Raw genomic sequence first — 14,083 nt, 5'->3', positions numbered from 1 at the left:
CGGAGCGATCGACTGCACGCACATTGCTAAAAAGGCGCCATCTGAAGACGAATTTACATACGTGAATCAGAAACATTTCCATTCAATAAATGTGCAAATAATATGTGATGCTCGAATGCGCTTAACATAATACACACACTTATTAATGATTCCTACTTGTCTTCCTCGTGATGAAGAGTAGACAAAATCTGATATGCAGTAGGGGAGAGAAGAATGAGTTCATCAGGTGCTGGATTACAACCGGGTTCATGAATGATAGTGTCAAAACATGTTGCCGTGCGCTACGCCATTCACGCTGCTGATGCCGTCCCTCTTTAGCTTTGTTGTCTCTGCCGATCAAACGGGCGGAAATCACTCAACTAGCTCATTCCATGACAAACTTGCAAATAACACCGTTTTTCTCCGGTCTACCTCCGATTGGAGCACCTCCAATTCACATTCTGTTCAAAGTTTCTCTTCTTGCTTGCTTTTGCCGTTGCTTTTTCGTTTGGTTTTGCCAAGGTAGAGTCATTAGCATATTCATACGGGGGAGGAGGCAGGGAGGGGTTTTGCACTTATGCATGTTGCGCTCAGTTTCACGTTAATTCAGATCTACAAAGAGAATATGTGTGGGATTCCGCGTACGCAGTGTTTCATACATCTGAATTTTTTACTGCGTACGCACATTTACAGCTTTGTGCGCATGCAGTGTTTTAGTATGATTTCAACGCAAGTCTTCGTACATGAGGCCCTCCGGTCTATGGCAAAACAAATAAATAGGGTGCTGTGTGTGTGCCGTCAAACCCAAGTTTCCGATGTTCTGCTTGACCACATGTCAGAAGTAGTTGTGTGTACTTTTCTACGTGTCCACAGATTGTTTTTTCATGCATAGATCATAGAGACCTCTTTGTGATGCTGCCATGAAATTGGGCGTTTACATATCGCGTCTTTTGCCTGCACACGTTCACTATTTCCAAAAGAGGTGAGTGGCTTGCGCTCGCAAATTCAGGCATGTGATTAGCCGAAAACAAGACAGACGAGATTCCCCCCTTTAAAAAAAGTTGTTCACGTTAGACAGCGTTTTCAAAAATATACATATTTGTTTTCTACAAATGCTGCCTCAGTTTAGACGTAGGGCCAAAACAAGTCCACATTTTAAACGAAAATGTATTAGTGTGGACAAGGCCTTAAGATGTGTTCGTACACACCGGGACGCTTTTCGTTTGCATTTATCATCAGCGTTTTACGAGACGTTTTTTCACATTTAAACCCAATCGATTTTCACTAGCGTCAAGCAGAAGAGTATACAAAATTACTCCTTGACGTTAGATGGCGCTACACAACTTTAAGCTAGCAAAACCCGCTTGTAACACAGAAGAAGAGGAGGAAGGGAAGTTCACACTCTTGTTGTTAAAGTTACTGGTGACTCGAACAAGCATAGATGGTTCAATTAGCAGCTTCAGCTCTAGCGATGAAGAAATGGTTATTGTTCACAGAGCAATAAGCAGCTCTACGTTCATATCGCCTCTGGGTCTCTTCTTTAAGGTGCGCTTGCATTGACGGTTTTGCGCCTGTTACTTCAGCAGCTCCATGCACGTGAACAAAAGTGCCAATCTGATTGGTGAAGAAGGTTTTGACGCGGCATGTCAAATAAAAAAAAACAAGCATGAGGCGTTTTTTTTTTTAATGACGCTTTTGTGCCTGCCGTTTTGCGTGTTGGTGTGCACGATCAAATTGGCGCCCTTTATTTAGTCAGGAGGCGTAAAACATCGACGGAAAACGCGAGCAAAAAAACGTCTCTGTGTGCACGGGCCTTTAGTTTATCACCTGCGTCAAAAGTGCATTCCACTGAACAGATAAAATACAGAAAAAACTATTTTGTAACTCTACAGAAAGCAGAGTTTTTTGTCTTAAAGCAAGCTTGCCGCAAATAAGTGTTTATTTAAATTTACAGTAGCCATTGTTGTTTTGCGTTGTGTGTTTTGCTTCCCTGAAAAAAAAAAAGTGTTCTTTGACTGATTAGAATATATTAGAAGTTGCGCTACTACTGTGCAGTTTGGGGATTTTGACGTTTTTAAGCGTGTAAGCAATCGTGTTTAAATCCGTCTCTTTTTTGCTTTAGACAATCAATGGCTGACTCTTTAATTTTACACTTTGTTTTTTAAAAGTTGAGTCAATTAGCTTCCAGAACTGAGCGTTGAATTGCACTATGCTGCTTTTTTATTTTTATTTACTGATTTTAATTATTTTATATATATATATATATATATATATATATATATATATATATATATATATAACTGAACTTTATGTGATGTGTGCCACTTGGACAAATGAATTTCCCTCTGGGATTAATAAAGTTAAACTAAATCAAATCAATTTTAGTTTTCTAGTCATCTCAACTTGCCTCAATCTAACTAAAGTATTAAGTTAGACGAACTTATTTTTACTTCTGGCAGTGTTCTGAATTTTGAGTATACAAAAATATGTCTTCTTTTTTGCTTTTGTTTAACTGTCTTCATTTGAATCTGGCCAACAGATACTATGCGTACTGTAAGAGAACAAACGAAAAGTTTAGATGCAAAAACCTCTAAAGGCCATTTGATATTTTGCTCTAAAATTAGAATTTTTCTCCAACTCTTGTGGATAGGCTCAATAATGTTACATTTATAGTGAAGGAAAGGTTCTGTTCATTGCCTTTCAAGTAAAATAACTGAACATGAACAGCAGGTTGAGATAAATTGTCATTTTAGATGGCATTTAGAGATTTTTTGGCATCTGAACTCTTCATATATTCCCCAAATTTCATCCAAAATGTTCGAAATAAACACATCACCTGCAATTTTTTTTATACATTTAAACATATCGTAGGTCATTAAAGCAATTTATGTAATACATTTTACTTTTTCAGGACTTCTTTTTTCTTATTTATTATAACTACTGCTGAACATTTCCCTTAGAATGAGCGTATTCAATTAAATTAAATTGAGTTGAGTTTTTTTGTAATTGTTATAAATAGCTACTAAGTGAAATCAGAGCAGCCTACAATGTTAAAGTGCAATTGCTAAGGACATTTCAATAGCCGCAATCTTCTTTTTGACTAATAAACAGATTCGATTTTTGTTTTTCGACTCGGCGCTATCTCACGCCAATTCGTAACTTCAAATATTCCTTTAATTTCAACCAAAATGTTCGAAATAAACACATCACCTGCAATTTTTTTATACATTTAAACATATCGTAGGTCATTAAAGCAATTTATGTAATACATTTGACTTTTTCAGGACTTCTTTTTTTCTTATTTATTATAACTACTGCTGAACATTTCCCTTAGAATGAGCGTATTCAATTAAATTAAATTGAGTTGAGTTTTTTTGTAATTGTTATAAATAGCTACTAAGTAACATCAGAGCAGCCTATAATGTTAAAGTGCAATAGCTAAGAACGTTTCAATAGCCGCAATCTTCTTTTTGACTAATAAACAGATTCGATTTTTGTTTTTCGACTCAGCGCTACCTCACGCCAATTTGTAACTTTTTGATTTAGTGACAATTTTTTTGTGGCTGCAAATTTAAATTTTTCAAAACAAATCAGCACTCCTTTTTTCTTATTATATCTATTGCTGAACATTTCCCTTAGAATGAGCTTATTAAATTAAATTGAGTTTATCATAATTGTTATCAATAGCTAAAAATGTTTCGATGGTCACAATCTTCTTTTTAACTCATAAACAGATATGTTTGTTTTGTTTGTTTTTCAACCCAACGCGTAATCAAACTCTTACTTTTTTTTTTTTTATTTAGTGGCTATTCGCATTAATTCGTAAGCTCTCATTCACAAATTTTACTACAATTTTCTCATTCCCCAATGACGGTTAGGTTAAGAGGTGGGGTTTTGGTTTTGGCCATGCCTCCTTTTAATAATCGTACATTTTTTGTATGACTGAACTCGAGGAATTTGTACAAATTACTCACTAAACTCACAAAATGTACAATAGTTACGTATCCTCATGAGATCAGGCTGATCCAACACATAACGTCAATGGATAGTGCTTGGTAAGTGGCACAATACGTTGTTTGCCATTCTTTTACTGCTGTTTGTATAAATAGTGCTATAATACACGGCTGAGTTTTTAACGCCAACTAATTTTATGCCACACTGTTGTAACGTAATTTTATTTTAAAATCTGCAATGTGTTAAATCCGACTTAAAAATGTAATTAAGATCTTGATACAGCAATCACTAGGCCCACGATGCTAATATAAACTTGGGAAGCCTATTTAGAAAGTGGTACACAAGGTATTGTGTAAATTTGCAATGAAAATCTGACAATTTGTGGCTTATTGGTAAATGTTGATTTATTAATTATTGATTTTTTTTTTACTCCACTATATTTTGTATCAAGATCATGGACAATGCTGTGCTTTTATTTATTTATTTATGATTTTTGGACTGTATATGTTTCTGTGTTTACAGAAATGCAAGATGATTGTGTAACAAATTACACTATGAGAAATGTTTAAATGTATAGCTGTATGTCTCAAATTGTTTACATGCAGTGAATACTTGTTTTGTAACATATTGGTTTGGTTATATGATTTAACATGTAGTATACAACTTTTTTATCCGATGTAGTGATCTCTTGTTTTGTGTTGTATTTTTTTCTAATACTGAGAGAATCTTTGCTTGTTTTTGCATAAAATCTTGCATAAAATGAAAATATCTGAATGTCTCAGCTTCTTTTCTGCAAACATTTAGAGAAAATGTTAAAAAAGTTTTTTGTTTTTGTTTTTTTGAACATAGCTTAAATGGTACAAACTTATATTTCCGCCTCTTTTTACCCAGACATTTAAATGTGCTGATGTATGTAAGTTTTTGACTCTTCAAAAGCATAAAAATACCATAATTTGTTTGCAGGAGTTATTTAAGAAACATGCTAAGTAGTGCAGGTGGTGTACGGTCTGGCTCAAAATGGCTGCCGTCGTGTCATCCAGGTGGATAAATCTGTGGAAAAAAATGTGTAAAGAGATCTGATTACCAAGAAAAGCGCTATATAAATGTAAAGAACTTATTATTAATGTTGTTATGACTTGAAAATGAAAGTTCTGTGTCGAAATCGGACGTGCTTATTAATAAAGCTGCTGCCTCTTTAATCGCCCCGTGTATCTAATGAATCGCCCCCTGGTGGCTGGACAAAGAGCAGGTCATAAACTCCGCCTCCTTCAAAAAATAAATACATTTCCCCATGAATCCCCAAACATTTCGTCAATAACACTTCTTACAACGCTAAAATGCGTGTTTGTTTTTGTGAGGACTATAGCTAGTAGGTAATGTGATGCTATATAAAGAGGCGTGTCGATTTACAGTTGTGATTGACAGCTTCTATAAGCAGCCCGTCTGAGCTTCAGGAAGAGAATTGAAGTATCATCAATGTCCGATTACTGTGCAGTCTTACTGACCTGCAGGATCTGATGGAGCACTCTTTTATCCGGTAAAGTTAAGTGTGGGCTAACTGATAAATGCTGTTTGCTATGATAAACGCCATGACTGGAAAAAAAACTGGCAATAGTTATCTGGCAGTCAGGAAAGAATCACTTTTTTGTAGGGGATCGACCTTCCTAATTAACGCTTGATCCCCTCTGAAGGACGTCAAAAAGATGTATGGGGGTCAGTTATTTAAACTGTGAGAAAGAGTTTGCTCTGATCTGTATTTTAAACGATAATAATAATGAAATTAATGGATACAAATATAAATAATATAGATGTAACCACCCCTATAACGGCTCATACCATTGTGAATGCATGCTCGCGCCAATCCATATTAGAAAATGTTTCAGAAAATATGGCTAATTAATAAAGCGGTTCAGAAGAACTGCATTAATCTGAATTGATATGTACAGGGAATGTCGAAAGTTATATTCTCAATATGGTGGTGAGAGTTTTACTTATGTTCGGAGCAGGCGAACCTCTTTAGAACGTGACAAAGGAGCTGCAGCTCCTCTGTGGAATAACTTTTTTTTTTAAATAATTATAAAATAATAAGAAATTATATATATATATATAAATATATATATATATATATATATATATATATATATATATATATATATATATACATATATATATATATATATATATATATATATATATATATATATATATATATATATATTATTTCTTATTATTTTATAATTATTTAAAAAAAAGTTATATATTTATAAATATATATATATATATATATATATATATATATATATATATATATAAATATACATATATACATATATATATATATATTTTTAATAAATATATATATATATTTATATATATTTAATATATATAAAAATACTGTAAATTAACTATATATTAAATGTAAGAGCATAGATTCGTTCTTGACATTGGTGGGGACATACATCCCTATAGGACATGCATTGCACAAATTGTTTTGCGCCTTTAAAACATGAATAAAGTACTTATTAATATAAATAAACACTTAATAATACAAATAACAATTAATGAATCAAGTGCTATGCTGCAAAAGTCAATTTACATGATTTTACTGCAATCTGGCTTTGAGGAGAAATTTAGAGAGGTGTGTGACACAGTTGAACTGTTTTATCCTGATAGTTGTTTTTTAGAATCATGGAGACCAAAATCGAAACTGAATTTCCATTAATTGCACAGACTTGGTTAATAGTACTATAGCAAACTTGACTTTAACCCTTTGTGTGTAACCCCGCCGGTCCTACACCGCCCAACCCGCTCCGAGCTGGAATCGAACCGGCGACCTTCCGCATGGGATTAGGGTGCTCTAACAAGGAGGCTAAAGACTATGACCTCTAACGTATGTCGCTAGAGCACCTTTAGTTGTCAGAGGAGTGAGGTTTACCAGCACAGCACTTACTAGCTGGCCTCCGTTACACTCACCCCTCTAAACCTCACTCCCATCCGGGTCACGGCACCAATGTAACCCCGCCGGTCCTACACCACCCAACCTGCTCCGAGCTGGGATCGAACTGGCGACCTTCCGCATGGGAGTAGGTTGCTCTAACAAGGAGGCTAAAGACCATGACCTCTAGCATCTGTCGCTAGAGCACCTTTAGAGGTCAGAGGAGTGAGGTTTACCAGCACAGCACTTACTAGCTGGCCTCCGTTACATGTGCACAAATAGATTACTAAGGGTTGATAGAGCATTATTTTATTTTGAAGTTAATTAAATTATTGGTAGAGACATTTCAGCAAGTGGTGGATATTGGTGGGGACACGTCCCTTCCATCCATGCCAATTCTACGCCCTTGATTAAATGTAAATTACATCTCTGCTAAAAATAGAGATTGTCCATTAGAATTTTACAATTTTAAAATCCTATTGTCCTAAAACTATATATATATATGTATATATATATATATATATATATATATATATATATATATATATATATATATATATATATATATATATATAATGATGGATATTTTACAGCTAGTTTTACAGCTAGTTTTACAGCTAGTTTCATACCTTTGTCTCAAATTGTCAGTTTAAACAATTTAAGTGGGTACAGGATATTAAATATCAAAAATGTGGTTTCAGTACTGTATATAAAAATAATAAAAACATAACCCAATGTTATATCAAATCCTGCCAGCATAAATTTTTAATCCTGATTTGTCTTAGCATGGTTAGAAATTAATGTCACACCACAATTTTTAATAAAGCCTGACAGATGGAGATTGTAATACTATGTGTTCTCCACTAGATGGGGAATAGAGATGGGATAAAAGCATATTTTGAGCACTTTTACACTTCTTCACCGTCATTACTCCAGTCTTCTGTGTCAGATGATCCTGCAGAAACTGATGCTTTTTATTTATTTAATCTTATTATATTTTTGGCCAAATATTTTATACACAAGTGTACATTTTGTTAGCATAAACCTTTCTTTCAGATCCTTCTTGAAGATCTAAATCTTTATATGTCTTTGATTTCCGAATGTACTAACAAAAAAGCTGTAAAAACCGCGAATCTGTTTAAAAGATACATTTCTGTTTTGATCCCTGGCATGTAATGTAATGTAAATGTTTCAGTTTGTTAATAAAAAAATAAAAATAAATAAATTAAAAATAAAACTTAAGCAAAAAAAAAAAAAAAAAAAGGTCCTGCAGAAATTTGATCAACATTAACTTCTCTTATTTTAAGCATCGACATTATAGTAGTATTATAATTTTTTACTACATTTCGATTAGTCAAAAAGCTAAAATATAAAACGTGTGTGTATGTGTATTTATATAATACAATAGTTTCCACAAAAATGAAAATAAATCTTTATATTTATTTTATATTAATAGCTATTATTAATGATTAAATATATCATAATGGGCAATGAGGTGGGTTTGAGCCCCAGCTGGGTCAGTTGCCGTTTTTATGTGGAGTTCGCATGTTTTCCTTGTGTTGGGTTTCCTCTGGGTGCTCCGGTTTCCCCCGAAGTCCAAACACATGCGCTATAGGTAAACTGGATGTAAATTAAATTGGCTGTAGGGTATGAGTGTGTGGGTGTTTCCCAGTACTGGGTTGCGTCTGAAAGGGCATCCGCTGCGTAAAACGTATGTATTCTAGTGTCTTTGGTATAGTGTGCCATTTGGGACGCAGCGTATGCTTGCCGCTGTTTGAAACAATGAGAATAGAAAACTTCCTGTTTGGCAGAGAGCTGACTGTGAGAGTGGAAGTTGTTCGGACTGATAAGGTCTATTAATGTGTGAATTTAGGGGATTTTCGCATCAAACAGTGTGTGTGTGTGTGTGGATCTTGGGCCCTAATAAAACAACACAGAGGTAGAAAAACTTCATGATCACCATTCTTTGCCTCCGTTTAAAGGGATTGTTCAACCAAAAATTACAATTCTGCCATCATCTACTTATCCTGTACCTGTTTCAAACCTTTATGAGTTTCTTTCTTCTGTTGAACACAAAAGAAGATACTTTGAAGAATGCTGAAAATCTGTAACCATTCACCTAGTGTTCTTCCTACTCTGCAATGGATTTCAAAGTATCTCTCTTTGTGTTCGACAGATGAAAGATTTGTAAACACTTGAGGGTGAGTAAATTGAATATTTTGGGTGAGCTGTCTCTCTAAGCTTGTGGGCACATGAAGCGTATGCTGAAGCCATCGCTCTCTTTGTTTTGGAGTCTGGCTTCGTTGGCTTCAGCTTGTGAGAAAGATTGCAGGTCAGTGTTGCCTGTAACCACAATCGCAAACGGTTCAGAGCCTGTCCTACAGTAACCTGAGGGATCTCTGTTGGATTGCGGATTTAGATCTTGGATATGAAGGTACACAGTGATTTAGTTTGTGAGAGTATTATAAAGTGTGTGATTTTAAAAGAAACATTCACACTATAACAGTTCTCATTTTAAAAGACAGATTTTAACTTATATATATATATATTTTAAATATATATATATATATATTAAATATAAATATATATATATATATATATATATATATATATATATATATATATATATATATATATATATATATATATATATGTATATGTGTGTGTGTGTGTGTGTGTGTGTGTATGTATATATATATATATATATATATATATATATATATATATATATTATTATTATTATTATTATTATTATAAGTATAATGATAGTTTATTTGGCTTAGTTGAGAATGGTATCAGCAGATTACTGTCTATGCAGGCCTGTTATTAATGTTGGAAAAAAGAAACAGGGTTGCATGGATTTTCTCCACTTTAGAAAAGAAGAAAGGATTATTTTATAACTCCCTTAGAGTTAAACAAGTGAATTTAGGCTTTTTTTTATCCATTCAGCTAGTCTCTGGGTCTGGCCAAAGCACTTTTAGCTTAGCTTAGCATAGATCATTGAATCAGATTAGACCGTTAGCATCTGGCTCAAAAATGAGTAAAGTAATTATAGTAAGTACAGAATTCTTGAATCCATTCAGCCAATCTCTGGGTTTGAGAGCTGCACTTTTAGCTTAGCTTAGCATAGATCATTGAATCAGATTAGACCGTTAGCATCTTGTTTAAAAATGACTAAAGATTTTTTTTATAATTTTATAGTAAAGTAAATATTGCATAGTAAAGTAAACATTGAACTTTTAAAACCATTCAGATGATCCCTGGGTCTGGCAGAGTACTTTTAGCTTAGCATAAATCATTGAATCGGATTAGACCATTAGCATCAGAGAAGTTTGTGATAAAATAAATATTGTATAGTAAAGTAAAAATAGAATTTTTGAATCCTTTCAGCCAATCTTCAGGTTTGACGGCAGCAATTTTAGCTTAGCTTAGCATAGATCACTGAATTTGATTAGACCATTAGCATCTCACTCAAAAAATGACTAAAGAATTTTTATAATTTTATAGTAAAGTAAGTATTATATTGTATAGAAAATACTGATCTGGGTCTGACGGGAGCACTTTTAGCTTAGCTTAGCATAGATCATTGAACTGGATTAGACCACATACACACACACACACACACACACACACACACACATTAAACCAATGGTCTCAAACTCAATTCCTCTGCATAGTTTATCTCCAACCACCTCCAACTCTCTAAGTCATACCTGTCAACATTGGGATGTGAAAATAAGAAATATGACCACCATAATAAGGGACCCCCCCCCCCCTCCCCTCCCCTTTAAAAAATCCCTAAATTACTAAAGATGTTCGTTTGGAGTGGTTTCATTGTAAATAAACAGTTAAATGGTCACTAATATGTTTTATTATTATTTACAAAAGAAAAAATAAATAGTTTACATTAGCAGCGAATACATTAGCAAACAGTCCAGCTTATTAAAATGAATAGCTGTTATAATGAAACAGAATCAAGCTCTCAAATCTCATTAGCCGTTTCTCCACTGTATAACTTACACATTCTGATTAAAGAGCAATTAATGAATCTCTCATTTATTAAGATTTCTTTCATTTGATTACATGAAATAAGAGGTGTCACTTTAAAAATGCACACATCTAACAATATAATGAAGGCATTCGACTGCTTTCCTGACTTTATATGCTCATTTAAGACGAGATTAGCTGTGTTTGAAATAAAAAAAAAACACCAAGATCGACAACTTTAGATATTATTACTATTAATTATGTGTAAATCTGTTTGAAAACGTACCCAAAAGCCAGACTTTCACTCCGCTTCAAATCGCGTGTACAGAATCCGTTTGGGAAACAGAGTCTATGTATCACTATGGAGCGCGTCTGACAGTCATGCACCATTATATGACTATTTTTAGGATTGCATAGGAGGGGTCCATTAATGAAAAGCAAGAGGAATCGCGCCGTTTTTATTTTTATTTTAAATTGTTGTCATGCCTAAACAAAGCGAAAGCACAGAACAGACTCACATTTAAGAGCAAGAGGCGGCCCCTGGTGGTTTGGCGGTATGGATTGCGTATTCACCTTATTCTTATTCGACGAGCGGGCGCAGCCATTTGAATCGTTTTGGCTCAAGTTTCGCTGTGCAGAGCTGCGTTCATCCAGGAATCCAGTTTAAGCATTAAACTAACCTTTGACGGTTTTGTAAAGTGTTTTGAAAATGTGCATTTTTAATTTGAAATTTGATGTAATCTCAACTAAAACATGAAAAGAGGGCGGGACATAGAGTAGCTCCTCCCCTTTTACATAACAGCCAACAGTGTTTAGTTTCATCACCACTCTGCTAGTGAGAGGTTGAGCTCTGGCGCATCCAATGAGAAGTATCCTGTAGGGGGCGGGGCATGCCAGATACTCATTTGATTGGTCAGAAGATTTGATGAGAAACTGAAGTATGAGGTAATGTCAAAAAACAAACAAAACGTTGATCCATTTAGGAAAAAGTGGCAAAATCAGTTTTAAATCTCCTAAACACAAGCTTTGTCACTGTTTTAGGGCACAATATATATCCTACAAACAATCAATACTGATACTAACACCCAAACAAAACTTTTAATTTCACATGGCCCCTTTAAAACAAGCCAAACGTGACATTGATAATAGTGTGCTGCTGTGCACCCAGACAGGGATCAGTGTGTTTGTGTAATCAAGAGCGTTCCAGCATCTGTCATCATCTGACCTGGCACTCGTTTATTAAAGCGTGTGGTTAGTTTGCGCAGACGTAAGTGTCACGGCCGTGCTATTTACCTGTCTGACCTTTCGCTGAGCGTTTGTGTGCAGCTAAAAAGCTTCCCGGCCCATGAAAGAGAAGTGTAGATTTTCAGAGAGCCTCATTTCCTGGGCGGAGAGTTCTTGGGTAACAGTGGAGCAGAAGCAACCCAGAAAAAAAGAAAGAGAGAGGGAGAGAGAGAAGTTACTGGAACGTAAAAGCTCTGCAAATCATTTTGTCACCAGCAAGCTCTGACAAGCGAAAGGGAGCGGGGAGTGTGTTACAAGAGGGAGCTCATAAAACCAGTGCTTTAGCAAGGAGAAGCAGGCTCTGAAGGACTGTGTTTCCCACTCAAGACAGACGAGAAGAGAGAGGAGCATTTGAACCTCACTTATCACTGCTTCTGGGATTTGCTTGGCTCTTTGTTTACTCCATCTGTCACTCGTGCTTTGGTTCAGTTTGATTTTCCTGAAACATTACATCATCAGAGGCAAAACGTCAGGGTATTTTTGCTTTTCTTCTATCCGAGGGATCTGTTTTCCTTTCAGTTCCTCTCTGTGCTGTGTGAACGTTTTGTTTGTCTTGTTTGGAGATGGAAAGGAGACTTTAAAGCATGTAGAAAACGCCGTTAGGCATTTTTATTGTTCAATCGTGAAGCCTTCAGGCTGTACAAACGTTTGTTCTGAGTTGTTTACATTTTGCCAGAGCAACTTTGCTCTTCGTTGGAAAGAAAAAAGCTAGAGAAGACTGTCAAACCGAGCAAATCGTCGTTCATTTGAGTAGATTATCAGCATTTTTCCAGAAAGTCGGGCAAACAGAGGAAAGCCTGTTCTTTTCAAAAGCAAGCTTAGAGGAAATCTGTAAATCTGAGCGAGCAACACTTAAAAAAAGCAGCTTTTTAAGAACTATTTAGGCTTTTTTACTGTCAAATCGAGCAAAACATCATTAATTTTAGAAGATTATCAGCATTTATCCAGAAAGTTTGGCTAGCACAAAATTGATTGGTGTTTTAAAGCAAGCTTTTGACTAAATCTGTAAATCTGAGCGAGCAACACTTTAAAAAAGCAGCTTTTTAAGAACTATTTAGGCTTTTTTACTGTCAAATCGAGCAAAACGTCATTAATTTTAGTAGATTATCAGCATTTATCCAGAAAGTCAGGCTGGCAGAGGAAAGCTTGTTGTTTTAAGAGCAAGCTTTTGAGGAAATCTGTAAATCTGAGCAAGCAACACTTTAAAAAAAGCAGCTTTTTAAGAACTGTTTAGGCTTTTTTTTACTTTCAAATCAAGGAAATCCTCATTAATTTCAGCTGATTATTTCCAGAAAATCTGAAAGTCTGGCTAGCAGAGGAAAGCTTTTGAGGAAATCTGTAAATCTGCCAGAGCAACGCTGTAAATAGAACTAATTAGGTTTTTATACTTTATACTTTCAGTAGATTATCAGCATTTTTCCAGAAAGTTTGGCTAGCACAAAATTGATTGGTGTTTTAAAGCAAGCTTTTGAGGAAATCTAAATATCTGAGTGAGCAACACTTTAAAAAAGCTGCTTTTTAAGAACTATTTAGGCTTTTTTAACTTTCAAATCGAGCAAAACATCATTAATTTTAGTAGATTATCAGCATTTATCCAGAAAGTCAAGCTGGCAGAGGAAAGATTGTTGTTTAAAAAAAAGCTTTTGAGGAAATCTTTTAATTTAAATGAGCAACACTTTAAAAAAATCAGCATTTTAAGAACTATTTAGGCTTTTTTTTTTACTTCCAAATCGAGCAAAACATCATTAGTTTTAGTTGATTATCAGCATTTATCCAGAAAGTCAGGCTGGCAGAGGAAAGCTTTATATCTGAGAGAGGAACGCTTTAAAAAAGTCTGCTTTTTAAGAACTGTTTAGGCTTTTTTAACTTTCAAATCGAGCAAAACATCTTTAGTTTTAGTAGATTATCAGCATTTATCCAGAAAGTCAAGCTGGCAGAGGAAAG

The 14,083-nt window shown here is 34.8% G+C and overlaps 1 protein-coding gene across 1 annotated transcript in view; it reads left to right on the top strand.

Moving 5' to 3' along the window:
- The first annotated feature begins 12,299 nt into the window (after positions 1–12,299).
- tgfb1a (transforming growth factor, beta 1a) overlaps positions 12,300–14,083 on the top strand; it is a 28,235-nt gene continuing 26,451 nt past the window's right edge. The window contains exons 1-2 of the mRNA XM_073922804.1: positions 12,300–13,023; positions 13,198–14,083. The exon at positions 13,198–14,083 is cut by the window's right edge and continues 1,411 nt beyond it. The gene's annotated coding sequence lies outside the window, so the exon portion shown is untranslated. The remainder of the gene's footprint in view (positions 13,024–13,197) is intronic.

This window comes from Danio rerio, chromosome 15, assembly GCF_049306965.1.
Source record: "Danio rerio strain Tuebingen ecotype United States chromosome 15, GRCz12tu, whole genome shotgun sequence".
NCBI classification, from domain to species: domain Eukaryota; kingdom Metazoa; phylum Chordata; class Actinopteri; order Cypriniformes; family Danionidae; genus Danio; species Danio rerio.
The sequence above is the reverse complement of the archived record's forward strand: the minus strand, read 5'-3'. Positions and strand labels throughout refer to the sequence as shown.